Consider the following 22,171-nt stretch of genomic DNA (forward strand, 5'->3'; position numbering starts at 1 on the left):
GTCAGGGTTTAATTTCTTTTTCTTCAAAACCCCACAGCTTTTCTCACCTTTAACATTCTCAGGCTTTCTTTGAGTTTTATTTTGGTATTGTAATTAATTAGTATACAATAATAAAGTAGGTAAAAGTAAAGCTAGATAATATATACTACTGAAAGAATGCTTGTTGAAATGTAATTATACCTGTTCACTAGAAGAGACACTAATGGAAAACATTTTCATCCTCTGCAATATCATTTATGTTATTCTGCTTTAAAAATAGGGTTTCAAGGTTTCCTAGGGAAGCAGATTGGTGCCAGAATTTCCAATAAAAGTTTGATTGTGTGATAAATGATCTGTTCAACTGCTGATATATAGTTTCCAATAAGTTTAAAAGCACATTTAGCCCTCATTCTGGTGTATACATCACCTAGATTTTATTTGAGGTTTTGCAAAAGTGCTGCCCAATCATTCTTTGTACTTAAGTTGAAGGGGAAAGCTGTAAGTTTCACTAAAGCATGACACCTTTGAGCATATATTCATAGTACATATTTTTTCCACATTTTTCCTTGAACACTTAACAGGTCAGTAGGCAAGATATTGTAGAGACTGAGTACTTTAGTGCAATGTAAGTATTTTAGAAGCAGATTGATGTATGTCCTTATAAATTGGAAATTAAGCAATGGCAAAACCAGCAAAGTGGCAGGATTTTGTATCCAATTCGAAGTTCTAAGATGTCACGGAGGGTCCTGGTAGTACGTACTTAGGGACATGATTCAATATTCTGGTCATGAAGACCATAGATTTGGGTGCATCCTGAAAAAAGCGAAATATAGGAAGCTGATTTTGTTTTCAGCTGAAAAACCCTAAAACATGAAATATCTTCAGGAAGAAAAGAAAGTGCCTAGAAGCTGAAGAGAAACAGTTTTGCCTTCCCTCAATGTTCAGGGTCCTCTCTTCCTAGTAAGGGGCAGACACATGTGCAACTGTGACTGCTGGTTTGTCTTGTGGCCAAGGGAGGATGGGAATTGCAGGGCATCAAGTGAGAAGCTCCAGGGGACAGCAGGTGCCACAGCACTGAGAAACCCAGTCAGACATTTTCCCAATTGTCTGGTGAAGTGATTGAGTAAGACATTTGGGCATTTCTTACATGCAACCAAAAAGCCACAGACCATGGCCCAAATGCTGTACCCTTCTGCTACTTGGTGCTGTATTGTCTGTGAACTGGTCATGTCCTTTATGTTTTATACAACTAAAATATAATAATAATAATAACATCAAATACAAATGTTGGTGCCCATAAATTCAGTTTACTTGAAGTCCAACCAGGCTCACTCCTTTGCATCCATTTAGAGTCTGAAAGCAGACTGTAGTGATTACAACAGAGACTACACGGCCCACAAACCACAATATTTCTATAAATCTTTCTGCAGGAAAAAAAAAAGTTATCAATTCCTACATTCCACTTTGAATGAATGCTGTCGCATGATGATTGTAATTGTCAATGTAACATTTGTTTCACTTTTCTGTACTTCTGGTAATCTCAGGAGTGTTGGGCTAGTGGATGAATGGGAGAGTGATGCTATGAAACTAAAGCCTGCAAGATTACTTTCATTTAGTTAAATAATGATTTAGTTATGTGATAGCCAAGAGGAGGAAAACTCCCTGCTTGGAGAATTGGGATAGCAGAGATTTTATCTTGGACGCCCCAGAGGGCTGCTTGATAGTTAAATTCAGAGCTGGGTTAATGCTTGCTCTGAATATATGTAATTGAGCCCAATCCCTGCATGAGCTAGAGGCAGGAGACAAGTCCTGCTTGCCAGGCCCTCTGGTGTTATGGCCACACTTTCCCCATCCTTGAGAAAGCCCTCTAGACCCCACGTGGGATGATCCTCTCACATCAGTGGCAATTTGTGATCAACAGCTCCCTGACGTCACTGACACATTCCACCCTAAGTATGCAGTGCGAGATCCATCAGGATCATTTGCTCCAGTCTGAAGTCATGTAGGAGGACTGACTTTTGTTTACATATTATTTATTTGGGGGTGAATTCAGTGAGGATATCTGAAGCATAGCACTTATAGCACTTTACAATTGTTGAAGGTTCATAATGTGTTTTATTTTTATTCTTATGTTTCTGACCATCATGACCACTCTTTGCTTGTCAACAACTTTAAGAGATGAATATTGCAATTCCGTAATCACAATAAGGAAATTGATTGACAACTACAAGGGCCATAACACCAGTGAGGGTTGCGGTCTGCAATCAACCCACTCCTCTGACTCTAGGACTCCACCTCCAGTAGCCTGATTATATTGACTTTTCTGGCACAATCTAGATTTAAGCTATCCACTTTGACAGGAGATATGCAAGAGAAAAATTGAAGAGAAACCAAGACTTGGGAGCTACATATGGATGGGTTCCTGGGGGGGTCTTTCCCCTTCTGCCTCTCTTTACTCCCCTGACTTGTTTTGGGGGAGGTGATGGAGAAGTCCAGAGGGGTCTGTCACAACTCCAGACAGAAGCAGCATGCACTGGTTGTTGGACTTGGACATAGCTTAATTACTGACACCAATGTCGGTGTCCTAGAGAAGAGTCTGCTACCTAAACGAGGGAGACAATGGTCACTTAGGGCAAATGATGGCCACAATTCCACTCTGAACTCTTGTTTCGGCCGCAGAATGGGCCTAACAGTGTCATCACTCATTCTTTCCCTGGAACGTTGGCCTTGTCACGAAAACAAATAAGTCATCCATCCTCAATTCCCACGAAGTTGCAGAACCTCCCTCTCCATCTGAAGGCACATTTCTGCTTGGAGAGAGAAGGGGAAACCTTGCAATGTTTTGCAAACATCCTGCGAGTCCCTTGTCCCTTCTTGGTACAGATTCCAACAAATTGCTTCAAACACTACAAATGTAATCTAAGTGTGACACTTTGGCTCCCCACAGAACTTGAGTGTCTCGTCTTAATAGACTTACACTCATTCTGCCACCTAGTGATGCTGCATAAATGCACAAATAATGGATTCTTTCTGCTCTGCATGAGCGGCTGGGTTTTATTTTTATGGATGTTGGGCACAGTGATTTCCCTGTCGATGCCGGGCTGAGGTCGCTTTCTTCCACTATCCTTTTGCATAGCTCTGTTCCGTACTTCCTGCAGAATCCATTGAATTTTCCTTGGGAGTATTCTTTACTCTCTTGCCAGAACCCCCTTCCTTTATTAGCATATTTATGCCTAAATACATTTGGTTTAGTTGAGTTTTGTCTCATATATTGCTCTTTTACATCTTCACTTGAGGTTTATTTACATACCGCACATCCCACCGCATTCAAGTTATAGCTAATTGTTAATGAATTTCTATGACAGGGGTCACCACATCCCAGTCTCAGGACAAATCCTATTTCTTCATGCCCTTTATTCAATTTTTACTCCAAACATGTGGACCCTGAAAACCACTAGTAAGCTTTCTGATTTTATAGTTGTGAATTTCAAAACAAATGTGAAAATGAAATTTTACACAAGGTGATCTCTTGTGTCTGATTTCTTTCATTTTTCTTGATGCTTGCAAGTTTTATTCCCGCTGCTCTGTGTACATGAGTACAGTAGCTCATTTCTTGTATTATTCCTCTATTGATGAGCAGTATCACATTCTATGGCTTAAAAGCATTTTGTGAAACCAGTTTGGGTTTGGCTATTATGGATAATATAGAGAGTAGCTTACAAGCCCTTGTGTGGATGTAGGTTTCCATTTCTTTTTAGGTAAATGGCTAGTAGTACAATAGCCACAATGCATTATAAGGTGTCTGTGCATTTTAAGGAATTGCCAAGTTGTTTTCCAAAGTGGCTGTGACATTTCAAAAGTGTTACCAGAAATACATGAGAATTTTCTGAAATCCTTAGAATTCAATTAGGCATGTACAACATGATGATGCAGTTTTAATATTCAGTTACTTAGTAACTAATGACATTGAGCATCTTCTTATGCACTTACTTAACAGTTTTCTATTCTTCGGTGGGGCATCTGTTTAAATTGCTTGTCCAGTTGATAATATTTATTTATCTTCTCGTTGTTAGGTCATAACACAATTTTAAAGATTTCTAGATATAAGTTCATTATAATACATGGTTCCTAAATACATTCTTTAATTTTATGACTTCCTTTTGAATTGAGAAAAAGCTTTTAATTTTAATGACATCAGTTTATCAATTACCACTTTAAAAAGTTGTTCCTTCAAATTTCCACAGAAGAATTTTTGTGTACCCAAAGTTATAAAGGTTTTCCCCGTTTCCTTCTTTTTCTTTTTTTAAATATTTAATTTATTTTATTTTTTAAATACATGACAGTGCAATGCATTACAATTCTTATTACACATATAGAACACAATTTTTCATATCTCTTTGTATATAAAATATAGGAACATTGTTAATTACCTAATTTTTTTGTTTATTTATAGGCCTATAACTAATTTTTTATGTATGTCATCAAGTAAGAGTCAGCATTCATTATTTTACACACACATATCCAATCATTTCAATGCTTTGTTGAAAAAAACTGTCTTTTCTGTTGAATTGCTTTCCTACCTTTCTTAAAGGTCATTATATATATATTTGGGTTTATTTTCAAATTCTATTATGGTCCATTGATATCTGTATCCATGTTAATGACAATAATAGACTCATTTATCATAAAATAGTAGTCTTGAAGTTAGATAGGGGATATTCTACAATTTTTTTCTTTGCCTTGACTGTTTTAAACCATTTTCACTTTATTTATTTATTTTGGCACTGGGTATTTAACCCAGGGGCAATTTACCACTGAGGCATATTTCCAGTGGTTTTTATTTATTTATTCATTTATTTAGTTTGTTTCTTTTGAGGCAGGGTCTCGCTAAGTTGCTTAGTGCCTTGCCAAGTTTCTGAGGCTGGTCTTGAACTTACAATACTCTTGCCTCAGCCTCCTGAGTCACTGGGATTATAGATGTGTGCTACTATGCCCAGCCATTTCAATTTCTTTGTAAATTTTAGAATGTACTTATCAATTTCCCCAAAAAGACCTTCTAGAACTTCAATAGAGATTAACTATTGAATATAAACATTAATCTGGGCAGAATTGCCATTTAATGATGGTATGCTATCCAATCCAAGCACATAACAGATTAATTGTTTTAGCCATGATTTGTAGTTGTGGTTTCTAATATTTTATTTTTTTGACAATACGTGAAAGTTTTTGAACTTCAGTTGTGGATTTCCGAATTTGCTGGTTACACGTATAGAGAAGGAAAATGAATTTTGTATAATATGTATATTTTTTGACACCTTCAGAAATTTATGTATGAGTTGTAATCATTTTTGTAGATTTGGTAGGGTTGACCTTTTTGTGCATAGTAATGTTGTTTGAAAATACAGCAGTTTACTCCCTCTGTACCAGTTTGTATCTTGATTACTTGCTCTGGATTCCTTGCATTGTCTGGCCCCTCCAGTTCTACATTGAACAGAAGTTATAGAAGTGGGAATTTTTGCTTTCTTCATATTCTTAAGTAAAAAACAATTATTTAGAATAGAGATTTTCCACAGATATCTTTTGTCAATTTGAGGAACATGCCTTCTTTACTCTGCCTAGAGTTACCATGTATTATTTTTTCCCCCCTGTAACATAAAGATATGGCTTTCCTCTTTATTTTACTACGTAGTGATATTTATAGGACTTTAGATTTTATTGCTGGGACAAACTTTTTTCTTGTGGTACATTATTCTTTATTTTTCCTTTTTAACTGATGCACAAAAATTGCACAGATTTTGGGTTTTCATGCAATGTTTTGATACAGTTATACATTGTATAATGCTCAAATCAGTGCAATCATATTTAGCTCCTCCAAGAGTTATCATTTCTTTGCGATGACAACACACCTAAACCTCTCTGGAATGTAAAATACATGATTGTTAAGAGTAGGCATCCTATTCTGTGATAGAATTGGCCTTATTTTTCCTCATCACTTATAACTCTATACCTGATGACCTGATGACAACTTCCCACCCAACCATCCATCGATCTCTGGTTACCAATATTTGACTCTTTCCTTCCGTGTGGTGATGAGAGTTCTACATTGTTGGCATGATGTTGAGCCTGACATCCCATATAATCCTTTTCCTTTCTTTACTATGTCCAGTGAGGTACTTTTTTAATTGCTGATATTGGTCACCTGCCTCTTATCTCCTTCTGATATTTGGTCTAGCAAACACAGAAGGGAAATTGTCCAACTTCTCCATTCTTACATTAGCCAAACTTAGTTTTCTACAATGCAGATGTTCCTTAATTTATAATGATGTTAGTTCATGGCAAACCCTTATAAATTATAATGCTGCAAGTCAAAATTGCATGTGTTCACCTAACCCATCACACATCACCTTTCACAGAGTGCACGTAGTGTGGGCTGTTTATGGTCATTGTCACGTGGCTCATGCAGCCAGTGGTCCTCTGCCTGGGTCTAACATCACCAAAGTGTTTTCTGGTGCTTATTACTAGCCCAGGAAAAGATCAAAATTCAAAACAGAGAGTATGTGGTTTCTACTGAATGCATATTGCTTTCACACCCAGGTGAAGTTAAGAAAAATCACTAAATTCTAAGTCAGGGACTGCCGCAGTCCGGCTGCAGCAAAAATAACCGGGGGGTGACGAACAACTTGTGTAGATTGATACAGCAGGAGTGGGAGCCGTTTATTGTAGGACAACAGAGGTCTTTATACATTCTACACAGCTTATCTTAATTAACATAAACTAGATACAGCAGTCAACCAATAAGGAATCTCCACACTTAATGGCTCGCTGGTGTTACTTCACAAACCACTCCCTCTGGCAAAATGCCAGGTGCCATCCTGCCTTGTTTACAGACTCTAACAAGGGACCATCTGTATCCCTTAAACATAACATTTTAAATACATATTGGCTTTGTCTACTAATTTCAATATCAGTGTAGGAGGAGAACTGGAGGAAGTCAATGAAGCTCTGTATGTTCTTTCGTAGGAGAGAATCCCTGAGGGACACATGCTGCCTGAGGTATCACTCCACAGGAGCTCCTCCCTGGGACACCCTGGAAGGTTGAGCTGGCATCGATGGTCCACCAGGAAGTACTGAAGGCTCTGGCTCTGGACCTGCTCCATTGTGTGTCTTTCTTACCAAGGCAGAGATAACTCTTTTATCTCTCCCTTCCCCCCTAACTCTGTTCTCAATTTGTTGATTTTAGCCAGGGTCTGAGTTTCAGCTGACTGCAGAGGCCGGTGGAGTGCTCAGAGAGACACCACTTTTCTCAGCCTGACCAGCCATTATGTGAGACCACATGCCTCATTTAACAGCCAAGCTTTATCCAAAGAAGTACAGTTCAGTACGTCAAGTTAATTTCTTTGAGCCAAAGTCATTTGCTCTGAACTCTCTTTCCCTCTACCTCTTGGGTTGTCAGGGAAGCCACATACTAAGGCCAGAACCACTCCCAAGTCAGGCCTGGTCCTGGGTGACCTCATAGAGCTGGATCTTTCTCTCCTAATCTGGACGGCTACATGAGACAAACATAGCCTCAGAGCTTGTTGAGCTGTTTGGTTTCATGACAACTTGAAACAGCAACAGGGTCAATACTTTTATGAATAACCTCACCCTACACACATTCAGACAAACCCCTAAAATATATACAACAAACATTGCAATAGAGTTACAACAGGAATTGAAGAATTGTAATAGGAAGTGTGGACTTTCTATTTCTGTCTTCCAAAGCATGTGAATGTTAAGCTTCTTACATACAACAGTAAGTTAACAATAGCAGCTGTCAGATGATTTAAGACCCTGAGTTAAACAACCCAAGGGGAACTATGCTCACAGAATAAAACCGAATGGCATCTCTGGAATTGTATAATATAGCAGACCTGAATAGTGTCTCACCTGGTCATCAGGGAAACTGCTGTGTCAGGGGAAGAGAGATCACAAGGTGTCCCACAGACACAGGTAGTACAGAACACAGCAGGCCAGGTGGCTTTTACGAATGTGGTCTGAAACTCAAATTGCAGAGATTCTTTTGTTTCTATTGTTTACCCTTCACAATAAATAAGTTGCTGCTGTTCACTTCTGAAGCCCAACATACAGTAAAATAACAATAAAAACAACAACAATAAAAAAAAAGAATTTTAAAAATCATATACTTTAAAAACTATTTTAATTATATGAGTTCTTAATGTGTTAAACCAGCGTGATTCATAATTATCTAATGAAAAAATAAGACTTTATTTACAAGGCAATTATTTTAAATTTGATTTTTCTGTTATCATTGCTCAACAGATTCATAAACTAGATACCTTAGCATGTAAATTTGTTGTGAATTACAAGATGAATTAGGGCATTTTTATGATGGAAAGAAATATAAATAAATTTATCATTATCATATTGAGGTTATAGAAGTTGGATTTAAAGTGGGCTATGAGAGTAAAGAAAAGAGAATAAAGAAAATGTTTAAAATTTTCTTCATTCAGTCATGGAAAGGTTACCAAGAGATGCAATAGTTGAGAAAGATGATAAAAAGATGACAATTTCCAATTAAGGAGCATGGAGAGATGAGCACTCTAGGTAGAAGCAGTGAAGTGAATAGTAGCAAAATGTGCAAATATATATATATATGTATCTCCAAAAAAAAATAGTAAAAGTTCTTTGTTAGAGTCTGTAAACAAGTCAAGATGGCGCCTGGCATTTTGCCAGAGGGAGTGGTTTGTGAAGGAACGCCAGCGAGCCATTAAGTGTGTAGATTCCTTATTGGTTGGCTGCTGTATCTAGTTTATGTTAATTAAGATAAGCTGTGTGGAATGTATAAATACCCCTCGTGTCCTACAATAAACGGCTCCCACTCCTGCTGTGTCAATCTACACAAGTTGCTCGTCACCCCCCGGTTATTTTGCTGCAGCCGGCTGCGGCAGTTTTTAGTAAAACAAGTTCTATATGGAAAGGCAATGTAGTCTAATCACAGTCAGCACAGGTTAGGGAACTAATTGCATGCTTTTTCTTTGTTTCTTTTTTTGCATATAGGATTTGTTTATTTTTATTTTAACTCTAAATATTTATGAGATACAATGTGATTAATCAAAACATTCATACAACGTCTAATGATCATATCTGGGTAGTTAGTGCTTCCATCTTCTTTAACATATTCAAAAAAATTATTAGTATATAACAACAATTGTACATGTTGTACATGTCTGTGAGGTACAGTGTGACATTTCAATATGCATACAAGTGTGTACTGACCAAATCAGGGTAATTGAGGTTTCCATCTTCTTATCATGACTTTGTGTCTGGAGTCTTATACCCCTTTCTTCTAGTTATTTATAAATTATATAAGAGGTTATTATGAACAGCATTCACCCTGCCATGCTGTACAGCACCAGAACTTATCACTCTTGTGTTTTCAGCTTCATCCCCTAATATTTGCATGATCTTGGGCAGATTATTAAATCCTTAATGTAGTCATGTTTTGCATTCCTCAAAACAATAATCTGTATTGCACAGGGTTTGTGAGAAATAAATTAACAAATATATTTAAAGCACATCAAACAGTACCTAGCCTTTCCCTAATAAGAATTGTTACACTGGAATCCAGCCAGACAGTGTTTTTTAAATCCTGCTGTTACTAAAGTTAACAAGCCCAGCTAAGAAGCCACGAAGATAGTACCATCTTAAGTAAAAGGAACATTTCTAATTTTGTGAGAGAGACCTTTCCATTGTCTTCCTTTCTCCACTGACTCAACCTGTCACACTTACATATGAACACCTCACTGTGACATGGACAGCCTGTGGCCATGATACTGCACTTTTATTTACCATGTAGTTTCTATTTGTCAGACACTAGGTTCCAAGAACTTTCACTAAGGGGTTTCTAGGTTCCCATTTCCAGGTATGAAGATGCACACAGATATGCACACACATCAGGAATGTGCCCCGTGCGAGGTGTCATGTGTTATGTTTCAACTCAATCAACTTGCTGTTGATGCAGTCTGTTTCAGTGAGCTTTTTCTTTACGTTTTCACGTATTTGAGTCACAGTTAAGTTACAAGCGCTAGACTTTCAGAAATGATGCGCTTTCAGATTTGGTCAGTTGCGTTATAAACTGTGGAGTGTGCTTTGAGAGACAGACTACTAAGGAGCCAAGGGCAGAGCAGCATAGGGATGTTGGTACTCAGCTTCAGGAAGAAAGAATAATTACTACAAACTGCAGGCAGAGGAAGGCTTTCCACAGGTAAGTCAGCTCTTGAAGGATGAAGAATAATTAATGAAGTAGATCAAAGAGGGTTGATTAGAGGATGGAGGTGCACTGCAAGCAAACCCACATTGATTGAAAATTTAACCCTTACAAGTTTTGGGATCTGGAGCAAGTGTCTTCTCCAATTCCACCTGGTCATGTTTCTATCATTCACGGCTTCTTCATCATTACCATTTCTTCTCCACATCTTTTAAAAGTTTTTTTTTTTTCCTTCCTCAGTCGCCTCCTGTTTTCACATAAGCCTTTTCTTTTGCTTTTCATCACTTTGGAACCTTCTGCTGTGTTTAGACACACATACACACAATGGCTCACTAAGCTTTGCTACCTTCAATTTGCATGGACATCTTAAAGTCAGAAGCTGCAAAATTCACCCAACACTTCTTTTCCAAATGAACTTGTGTCCCTGCATTCCTGTGCTACTGCAGGAAACCACCTTCCAGTCATCGTGGAAGTCAGAAGCCCTGGAGGTAACTCAGGCTATGTTTTCCTTCTTCAATTCCAGACAACCACTAAGTCCATTGGGTTCCCTACACTCACTGTCTCTCTGCTGGCAATGTCATGTCCACACTGATTGCTAATTTCTACCTTAGGTTCACCTTTTATCTGCATTATTTGAAAATGCTTCTGATTTTTTAAGCTTTATTTCCTCATTTTATTTTCCATGTAGCTATTAGTGACTTTCCCAATAACATTAAATTACAATGTCAGTGCTTTGCTGGAATATCTCCTATGCTTTCCCATGGCCTGTATACTTTAGTGAAACTTTATTTGCATAACTCACAGGGAAGTGACATTTGGCTGGTCCCATCTAGATAGCTCGATTTCTCTTCACTTTCTATATGAACCATATCTGAATTACTGAAGTCTATCCCTAGTCCCAATGGTATCTATTTCATGCCTTTTGGGTTTTTCTGACACTCTTGTCCCTTTATGGAATGCCCTCCGTGAGTGTCTGCTTTATAAATTCTCATCGTCAGATCTGATCTTATATGTCTTTAAAAATATCTTTTGCTGCAACATTTATGAGGAACTGCTTCAGAAAACACTAAGTTCTGTGGGAGAACAGCAATTTCCTGGACTGTGTCTTGGGAATTTAAGGATGAAAACCATAGCTCAGGGGCTTTTCTCATCATCATGCAAGCAAGCAAGTTACAGAAGCTTAAAACAACAACAACAACAAAAAAGCAGTTAGCATAACCACATCTTGGGTCCAAACAAGTGTTAGACAACCATATCCTGAGTTTCAGCTGAGCAGGGGCAATGATCTATTTTAAAGTCATGTAGACCTATAAAGGTACTCACACACAGGATGTAGCTCACTATGACCACCAGCATTTTCTGAATTGGGTACATTCTGTGGGGTACAAAGTACAGAAAAACAATTTTTGTTTGTATAGTCACAGTGACTCCATTCCCACTATCCCAGTACTGGTAACTTATTTGATGCTTGCAGTTATCTCATTTACTCATCATTTTACTATTGGTATCTACAAGCCTTATGTCTACATGATCAAGCTAACACAATTGTTCACAACTATATTGATTTAACCTTGTCTATATCTATCTTAACCTATCCACCTATATTTATCTATAAGTATTCTGGCATACTGACTTATCACTTTTCACCGTTCCATATCTTTTTTCCTGTGGCTTAAATCCTATGTATTACAGTTACATGATTTTTTTTTTACTATCATTTAGGCTTATTCCTGATGAATATATTTCTGAACTTATGTCTTACTGTTGCTTATCTATGTTATCTTACCTTATTCCTATAAGGTAAGATAACATAGATACATAGATATAATCTATAATCTATGTCTATGACTTATTAATTATATTGATCAGTTCACACCACACCACAACCTTGGAAGGATTATCACATGTCTTTTGTTCTTAGAGCACTATATATAGAGACAGATGTTACATGGAGATCAGTGATGTGGCTTTGTTCTTCAGTACATCATGAACTTCTGGAGGATACATTCAATGTGCTGCAATGTCTATTTCCCAAGGATTGCACACAATGTCTGACACATGATTGATACTTATTAAATGCTTCATAAATGAATAAAACAGCAATAAAATCTGAAAATCTTTTTCTTCTGTTATGTTGTCTTAAATTGCCACTGTTGGAAAAATAGGTGAGTTTTGGTACATGTTTAATTCAACTGATAGTTTTATAAGTAAGACATATATAGTTAACCGGAGCTGTCTAATTAGTTAGAAATGTGTTAAAAAGGTTCAGTGGGTTCTGGATGACATAGGACAAGTGACACACTGTGTTTTAGGTATGCCAGTGAAAATCTAGTTTACTGAGAAAGGTAAATATTCATTATTTTTTCTGTTAAATACAAGACTCAAGATGTTTCCAGATATCTGATAGTGATATCTGTGATGTGAAAGAGGAATTTGGTTTTGTTCTATAAAACATCAATGTCCAGAACTGGTGCCAGGAATGGGAAGAACATCATCTTACCCAGAAATTCTTTTAATAATCTCATCTGGTTGCACTGGGACCAGCCCCTTGGAAAGCCGTGGAGTGTTGATGTGGTGTCCGAGACAGTAGCCCCTTTGGGGACATGGCAGCATGGAAGCCTCACATAGGGGCCTCATGACATTGTCATCCTTCATAATTCGTAAAACAACTTGAGATTAAAAGTCACCTTGAAAAATATGAAATGAATGTTTCAAAGGGAAAACCTGTCTTTACAATGACTGAGTGGGACAGAGTTGGCGGATGTCTCCGCTGCTGAGGAGCTGCCCATGAGGCATAAAGGCACACACTTGCAGACCCAGATATGCCCCGCTATCCATAAATTTGAAAGTCTTGCTCAACCCGATGCTCTGCAGTCATTTTATGTGTTGCTCTATCTGGTGTGAGATTTAATGCCATGGCCCTGCAGAAGAGAATAAAGTCGTATTAAGAGAAATGCATATTTTGTTGTGATAAAAATACATCATTGGAATTCAATTACACACCAATCACAGGTGTGCTTATGCTAGATTAGCTCCATTTATTTTGGTCATTTGGCTCCTCGAGTTTGCCCCATTAACTGTTGTCTTAAATATGAAAAATCTAGTGTCATGATGGCTAAGGATGAGCTGAGACATCCATTAGAAATCCTTATTTCCTATCATTTATTATGCTCTCCTCCTGTTTGACGGAGCCTTTCTATAATATTATGTCGAGTATGAGAAAATTGATTGCTGTCAGGCTAGACTAGCTCAGGCCTTTTACACACTTAAGATTCAACTTAGCATTCTTTCCCTCTTGGCTAAATGTTAACCACTGATCCAGGTCAGAGTTTGCTGTTTTGGTGAGACTTTTTGGACTTCCCCCCTTGCTCTCAGAATGAACTGGTCTCCTTCTTTGACAGTTTCAATGCACTCTTTTAAAAAATGGAAACTTTGTATTTTAAGGGTTGGTTTAGGTTCAAAGTTCAACTGAGAAGAAAGTAGGGAGGGTCATCATGTTTCCAGCATGTACATTCAACCTCCCCACTATCCACATCCCGTATCACAGTAGTATGTTTTAAACAGCAAACCTGTATTGACACATCATCATCACCCAAGTCCAGATAATAATGAAATCTTCTTTTGGTGTTGTACATCCTATCGGTTTTGACAACATGTAATGTTGTATACCTACACTTGTATTGTCACACAGAATAGTCTCACTGCTTGGAAATATCTCTGTGCTCTATTATTCATCCTTCCCTTCCCCTAATCCATGGCAACCCTTAATCTTTCCTGTCTCCATTTTCACCCTTTCCAGTATATGGTGTAGTTGGAATCACACACTCTGTAGCCTTTTCAGGTTGATATGTATTTACGTTTCTTCCATGTCTTCTCACATCTTGGTAGCTCATTTCTTTTTAATGCTGAATAATAGTCCATTGTCTGAATGCACCAGTTTATTTCTTCACTCACCTCCTGAACGACATCTGCTTTCTTCCAGGTTTTGGCAATGCCAAGTATGTTACTGTAAACATAACTGGTCAGGTTTTTATGTCGACCTAATGCTTTATGTCATGTAAAAATATACTTATGAGCTTTATTTCTGGATTCTATATAAGTATAGGTTTGGCTATATAAGAAAGAGCCACACAGTCTTCTAAAAGTTGTCATTTTGAACTCCCATGGCAATGAGTGAGGGTTCCTGCTGTTCCACATGCTCACCAACAGGTGGTGCTGTCAGTGTTTAGGATTTTGGCCTTCTAACAGGTGTGCACTGAATATCTCATTCTTGTTTCTGATTTCTTTGATGATCTAGGATGTTTAATATCCTTTCATATATCTACTTGACATCTGTGTATCTTCTTCATTAAAATGACTGTTCAGGTGTTTTGCCCATTTTTAATCATGCTGTTCATTTTCTTAAATGGTTTACTTGTATACATTGTAAAATAGTTCTTCATTGGATACATTTTTGGAAAATATTTTCTCCCAGAATGTCGTTTTGATTTCTATTTTTAAGAAATTGTATTTCATAGAGAAGAAGCTTTTATTTTAGTACAATCCAGTTGATTAGTTATTTCTTTCTATTTTGCTTTTTGTGTTGTATCTAAAATATCATTACCAAGCCCACATTCATCTAGATTTTCTCCCATGTTATCTCCTATGGGTTTTCTAGAGATTTTTGCACATGTAGACCTGTGGTACATTTTTAATGTATTCTTTTGAAAGATGTAAGATATGTGCATATGTTTAGTTGCAAGCGCATGTCTAGTTGTTCCAGTATCATTTGTTGAAAAGACTATATCTGCATCTTTATTTTGATTGCATAAAAGTATATTTTATATAATACATATATACAGGCATGCACATTTATCTATTCATTTAAATGTTTATATTTATATATATCCTAAAAGTATTTATATTTTAAATAATTCTATTTATTCTGCATATGATAATGTCTCTCTGTTTTGTTCCATTAATTTGTCTCTTCTTTCTCCAACACCAACCTGTCTTGATTACTGTAAATTTATTGTAAATCGGAACATGATTAGTGTCCGTTTTCTGACTCGTTTACTCTTTTTCCTCCTTCAATTGCCTATTTTAAAAATTTTGAGTTACCTATTTTTTAAATCATTGTTTCCATTTTGTCTTGTATTAGACTTTTCCTAGTACAAAACAGTCTTAAAAAATACTATGAATGTATGTGAAACCATGTTAAGATTAAGAAACCCTTTCTCATCCAATCAGATCAAATCTAAAACTAATTCTAAGGAGACACCAGAACATATTCTTTGTGAATCATTGTTCCATCCCCAGCACAATGTCATAAACCTTATAGATACTAAGCTGAAATTACTTACAACAGGAAGCAGCCTTTGTAGATGGATGAGCCGTGATCTCTTTGCTTTCTGCTCTGGCTTCAATTTCTCTTCTTGTCCTTTTCTGTTTTTTTACTTCTGGTTTCTGCTCAACTACATCTTTTTCTTTTTTTCTTTATCTGTTTGGAGCTGTTTTCCGTGTCCCAAGCTCTTCCTTAAGACCCACCGATTGATCTCACCAGCTAACTAGAGAGCGTCAGGTCCTGTCCCCATACAGGAGGCTGCTGTCATTCAAAGATTCCTTGATGTCATTGGCGGGGTAAAGATCCAGCTCCATTGTCTCAACCACATTGCTGCTCTGGTGTTTTTATCTCCCCACCCCTACTCAAGTCCTTTGACAGGTTGTGATCCCAAAAGCCTGCCCTCCTACACTCTTTCCCCTCAATCTCAGAGTCAGACTGGGGCTCTGCTTTGCCACAGTCTGTGGCAGAGTTGCTCTGAGGAAGCCAGCATGGAATTCTGACTGGATCAGCGGGCAGCTGAAGGCCAAGCAGTGGGATCCCTGGTGGACTATCCCCTGCATGTTGTCACGTGACATCTTTGCAGTCTTCCCTAGAGGTGGACTGGGATGACATACAGGAAGAAAAAGAGGCGCCCGCAGTGTAACATATTAGTCCTTTGGGGCATTTTGGAATAATGATGATGGTCATCATGATGACAGGAAGCTTAGGTCGTGGTGAGGAGGGCAGAAGAGGCCTTGGGGAAAGTGAACGGAAGGCTAAGAGGGTCGATTGATCATCAATTACCAGCTAAGTCTGAAAGCCAGAGCACTTCCTTGACATCTTCTTAAAAAGGCAGGAAAGGCAGAAGATAAAGCTCAGAAATAATCATTAAAGGAGAATCATCAAAGTCGAAACTCTGCAGAGAATATTGAATCCTCAGCTTAGACACATCTGTTACGCCATTTTCAATGAAACAAAGAAAGGTTAGTCCCTTGTATTCTGTGGGGGTCATACTGGGTTACCACACTACAGATCTGGAAATCCCAGATTCTCCTTTACTCTCCAAAGCTCTAGAAGAGACTGACTTTCCCTATTACAGATCACTGGTACCCTCTTGTTTGAAAATGATGCAGAAGCTGTTGCTCACAAAACAACACATATTGAGCTCAGAATTTGGTCCCTCTTCCCCTCCTGGCCTGTCATCCCCTCCCCTCCTGCTGCCATGCTGCTGGAATGTCTCCCAAAGCTTAGAGAAGGCAGGCAAAAACTAAGTAATGCTGAAATGGAAGAATCTGCAAAGCTTATTGTGGAAAAAGAGATCAAATGTCTTCTACCAATTGAGAATTAGCTGTTGTGAAATTGCCCTCCCTGGAAAAGCCCAGGACACTGAATAAAGACAACAAACAACTGTGATCCCAGAGAGGAAAGAAACAGGAGATGACCCTGTGATTGCACAAACTTACAACCTGGGGAGAGATTCCAGGCTGCAGAATTAAAGGAAAATCCAGATAGATCCCAACTTTCCTTCTGAGTTAGGGAGATATGCTCTCAAATTGGGAGGGTTAGGGAGCAAGATTTGTAGGGCAGAGCACTGAAGGGAAGGGAGCTCCAGGTATCTGCAAGATGAGACTGAAGTCTTTGGTTCCAAGCCTGTGGGCCCTCAGGAAGTAACCCCAATAAAGAGTGGACCAAATACCTTCAAAACACACAGGCAGGGCTGGCAGGTAGAAGTGTATCCATGAACAGTCAGACCATCCGCTGGTATCATATTTGAATGGGGACTATAACAATTTGAAGGTGTAAATTATACTCCTACAACAGCTCAACACATTCACTGTGAAGATTTGCCTTCCCACATTTTTACTGTTTTCTCCTTTTACCCCATAATCCTAATTGCTAGAACACCTCAGAGATTTATGCAGACATAAAAAAATAAGGTAGGCGTTAAGGTCGTTCTTCTATGTTTATGCTTCAAAGGAAATGGTACAGTGAATTGCTTTCTCAGCAAAAGTTTCATCTTTTGGCAGGACCATAATTTTTCACTGCATTTAAATTTCTTAACAATAGTTAATCTGCTGAAGTATCACCTTAGCAAGAAATTGAAAGCTGGTTCTCTTTCAAAAGTGTGTTTTTCTCAAATGTATCTATTATGTTTTTCAGGTGATAATTAACCAACTTAAATAGCTTTGAGATATATATATATATATATATATATATATATATATATATAAATAAACTTAGCATTTAACATCGTATTGGAATGTATTCAAAATTTATCTATCCTCTCTTGTAGATTTCATCAGAAATTTCATTGATAAATAATCATAAATCATATAACTAACCATCAATCATAAAGACTTGATTTCCTATTTCTGAATTCTAGATGAAGCCTTATGTTAATGCTTTATCATATTGAAATTATTACAAATGATAATTTTAATGAAAAAAATACCAAAAAATTTCAAAGTCATTTTTATGTTTTTTTCTCCTGGTGCAAAGGTGGCACTTATTCATTGTGGTATAGGATTTAAGAACACTAAGATGGGAATCATATTTCCTGTTACAGTCCTTCCTTTGCCTCTTCTACTTGTTTTTCTCAATGACTGTGTTCCTCATAGTACTCATCTATATGAATAAGTTTTTAAAATGCCATCTAATCTAAGCTTGGTTTGAGAATTACATTATGCAATGCATGCAAATGGCTTAGAACTTGCATGTATATTTTATTTGTTTATTTTTAACTTTTGATAGTACCAGGGATCAAACAGGAGCATTCTACATTGCAGGCATATTTTAAAACATTCAATGAACATTATTTTTTATTATTCTGATACATGTATGTGTACTATATATATGCATACACATATATCACTATATATATATATATATGTTTATATATATATATAATAAAATGTATATTTACAAATTATAAAGATGAAAGAAGAAATAAATCTGTATTCCTGAATGTGATAACAACTGCTAAAATTTTGTTCTTTCTCATTATTTGTCTGGTGAAAATTTAAAGCATTCTATTTAAGTATTAATAATATTTCCAGCTGAATACTCTTCTAATGTAAAAACACAAACTTATATTGTAATTTCTTTCAAAACTAACAAAAGTAGAATTTATGAGCATGGCTATTTAAAGAGATTTGGATGTTTTAAAATACATTCAAAAGAATTTCAGTGTAATTCTTACAGTGTAGTGTATCTGATTCTTTTAACTCATTGCCGCACATCTGTTTATATTTTAAGCAAATGAAATCCCATGTTTGATTCGTATTTATAAAAAAAAACATTAAAGTTGGAATAAAGATAGCAATCTTGATTAAAATATTATTTAGATATTACATTTTCTGATCTTGGAAAATACACTTTGTTCTATAAATATTATCCCTGTTCTTAGTTTATAAGCACTGAAGTATTTTGGGATTAAAGGCTTTGATGTATGCAATTTACTCTAAATAATTAAGAGAAAGTACTTAATTGATAGATAAAGGATTAGGCAGATGAACAAAAAATAAATCAATAGCAAATAGTAAAGCAAAAAAAAAAAACATGCAATGTTGCTAAATTGGGGTTCTGGATACAGGGTGTGAGTGTTTCTTGTGAAATTCTTATTCTGGTAAACTCTACAAATTTCGACTATTTCCAAACAGTCAGGTAAAAGGAATCATTGCTTATAAATTTCAGAAAAGCAACTAATAAAAACAATAACCAGCAGAGATTTTATTAGAAAAAAGTTGTGCAATAATTTTAAAAATAAGGAAGTGAAAAAGAAAATCAAAGCCATAAACAATGAAATATATTGTTCATTGTATCACTAGGCAGGTTACAGACTTAGCAACATTGTGCAGCTAATTCTTCAGTTATATACTAAGTTGCAATATGAAACATTTGGAGCTTTGTGTAGGTCTCAAGAAAGTCCATTGTATAAAGTTACCCTTGTGAGGGCAAGTTTAGGCTTTGTGAAACATTGTGCTTGTTTAACAAGAGAGTTCCTTTATTTCCAGGAGCTGTGTGTCAGAGATCAAGGTGGAGGCTGAAAAAACTCTAGCACAGAGCCTCCTCACACAGGGCATTTCCATAGCAGCTAGACATTGCACATGCATTGGTTACATTACTAGATTCTAGGAGAAACTGCAGAGCATTCTAAGGGTGGGAAACAGGGTGCCTATTATCCAACCTTCCAACCCAAGGGGGTTTGCTCACTTGCTCACTAGAGGAATGCTTCCCTGTGTATTTCCATGGTCAGAATCCCTACAATGTGAGAAGATAAAAGGCTTAAAAGGTCAATTCTTAAATACCAAATAGCAAGTCATTGATATATAAAGTTAATCTAACAAACTATATTTCGTGGTGCTGTGGGTCAAACCCAGGGCCTTGTGCATGATTGGCAAGTGCCTTACTGCTGAGTGACATTCCGAGCCCTTAAAACCCATTGTTTAATATAATGACTCTTAGCCTCATAAAAAATAGATACAAATCATTTTGATGACATTTTAAAAACTCCATACAATATAATGTTTATCCACTTTTTTACAATGTCAAATTATATCTATAAAAATTTTATATCGTATTGCTTGTGATGTTACTACAATTTTTTTTTTCTAAAGAAAAAATCCAAACGATATCTACTTCTTGAACTTTGAGTACTAAAAATCAAAGGTCTTTCAACAAAGAAAATGTAGATTGATATGTAATTGACTCACATTAAATTTTCCTGGGGGGGGGGGGTGATAACTGTAGATTACACATAAGCCATTGAAATTTATACTAACATGTTTATTTTGTATATTCATTTTAATTTAAATATATATGTATATATATTCTCTGTATAGGTAATTTTATGCATGTAAATTTTAACTTGGAATTTGTGTGTTTGTGTGTATACATATATATATATAAATTTGTAAGCATAAAATTCATATATATGTTTTAATTAAAAGTAATGTACAAAATAAACATGTGAGTAAGAAATACAAGTATGAAGAAAAGAATGAGAGAATGATAGACTGTGGCCAAACCAGTAATAATATAACACTACAGCAATTCTATTATTAGTTAGGCATTGTTTTATGTTTTTGGTTTTTTTGGTTTTGTTGTTGTTGTTGTGTTTTTGTTTTTGTTTCTTCTTTTTTCTGTGACCAAAGATCCCAGAAGAATAATTAGAGGAGAAGTTTGTTGGGGTCACAGTTTCAGAGGTCTCAGCCCATAGTCGGCCAACTCCACAGGCTCTGGGGCCTGCAAGGAAGCGCAGCATCATGGTGGAAGGCTGTGATGGAGGAGAGCAGCTCTGGACATGGCCACAGGAAGGAGAGTGAGAGAGCTCCACTCACCAGGGTCAACAGGTAAACCCCAAAGGCAGGAGCCCAGCGACCTACTGGGTCCAGCCACACCCTCCTGGCCTAGAGTCATCTCTGAGTTAATCCATCAATGATTCTCCATCAGTAATTCAATGATTCGGTTTAGGTAATAAACAACACAATAAACTTCACCTCTGAACTTTCTTGAATTGCCTTTCAGGAGAGCTGTTGGGAGACAGTTCATATCTACACCATAATAGCAAGAAAACAGTATTTTATTCATAGGAAAGTACAGACAGTACTGAAGACTATTTGAAGAGTCCACACAAGGACCAGAATTCATGTGACAATGCAGATACCTAGAAAACAATCAAAGGGCATTTCATTTGCAGATGGCATGTGAATTGCTACGAGCAAATGGTATTGAGCCAAATAATCATTTGGGAAATTGTTTTCTCATCTTCCTGTATTACTAACTTCAATTATAAATGGGCTAATATAATAATTATTAAAGCATAAATCATAATGTACATGTGTGATTTGTTAGTTTCATAATCTTAGAGGGGGGCATATCTTTAAAAAGATACTATCAAATTCATTTTTGCTAAAGATTATGAGTAAAAATTTGGCTACATAAATATTGATAACTCCTGAAAATTAAAGGATATCCTAAACAAAAAAAATAGATAAATAATCAACTATATGAAAAGGCTTGAAATTTATAGCAAAAAATCTAAGTGCTTTAGTATAAAAAAGAACACTCTAAAATCAATCATGAAAAATAGAATGAATAAATAAAATTGGTCATTGCAATGTTTTATTTTCTGCTATATTCTTATTCTTGGTGCCTGGTCATTTGGAATCAGCAAACATATGCATATTGAATGATATGCTTTCGTAAATAAAACAGACATGAACAACAATTTCTGGCAGGGCGCTGCAAAGTCAAGTTCATCCAATTGTAATAAATGACTAGCATGGACAGTAAACATAAGCCTATGTGTCAATTTTAAAATGATTTTCAATGAATACCTCTTTTGAATAATCTTACCTAAAATAATGCATTGTAACACTATTGGGTTTTGGCTCATTATACTTGTTTTTGAATAGCTTTAAGAATTCACGTTGTCCTTAGGGAAATGTTGAATTTGAAGTCTCTGGTAAGTACAGAAGGGAATAAGAAATAAGACTGAAAAGTGAAATTAATTTAAGATTTCTGTACTGGACAAGAGTTGCTTACTCTCAGAAAAATTGACAATAGCTCAAATTAGTCTATGAAGGTGTCATCTGGAGAAAGAGCTTTACCAACAGTTGGTA

The sequence above is a fragment of the Urocitellus parryii genome, chromosome 12 (assembly GCF_045843805.1).
Source record: "Urocitellus parryii isolate mUroPar1 chromosome 12, mUroPar1.hap1, whole genome shotgun sequence".
Lineage (NCBI taxonomy): Eukaryota > Metazoa > Chordata > Mammalia > Rodentia > Sciuridae > Urocitellus > Urocitellus parryii.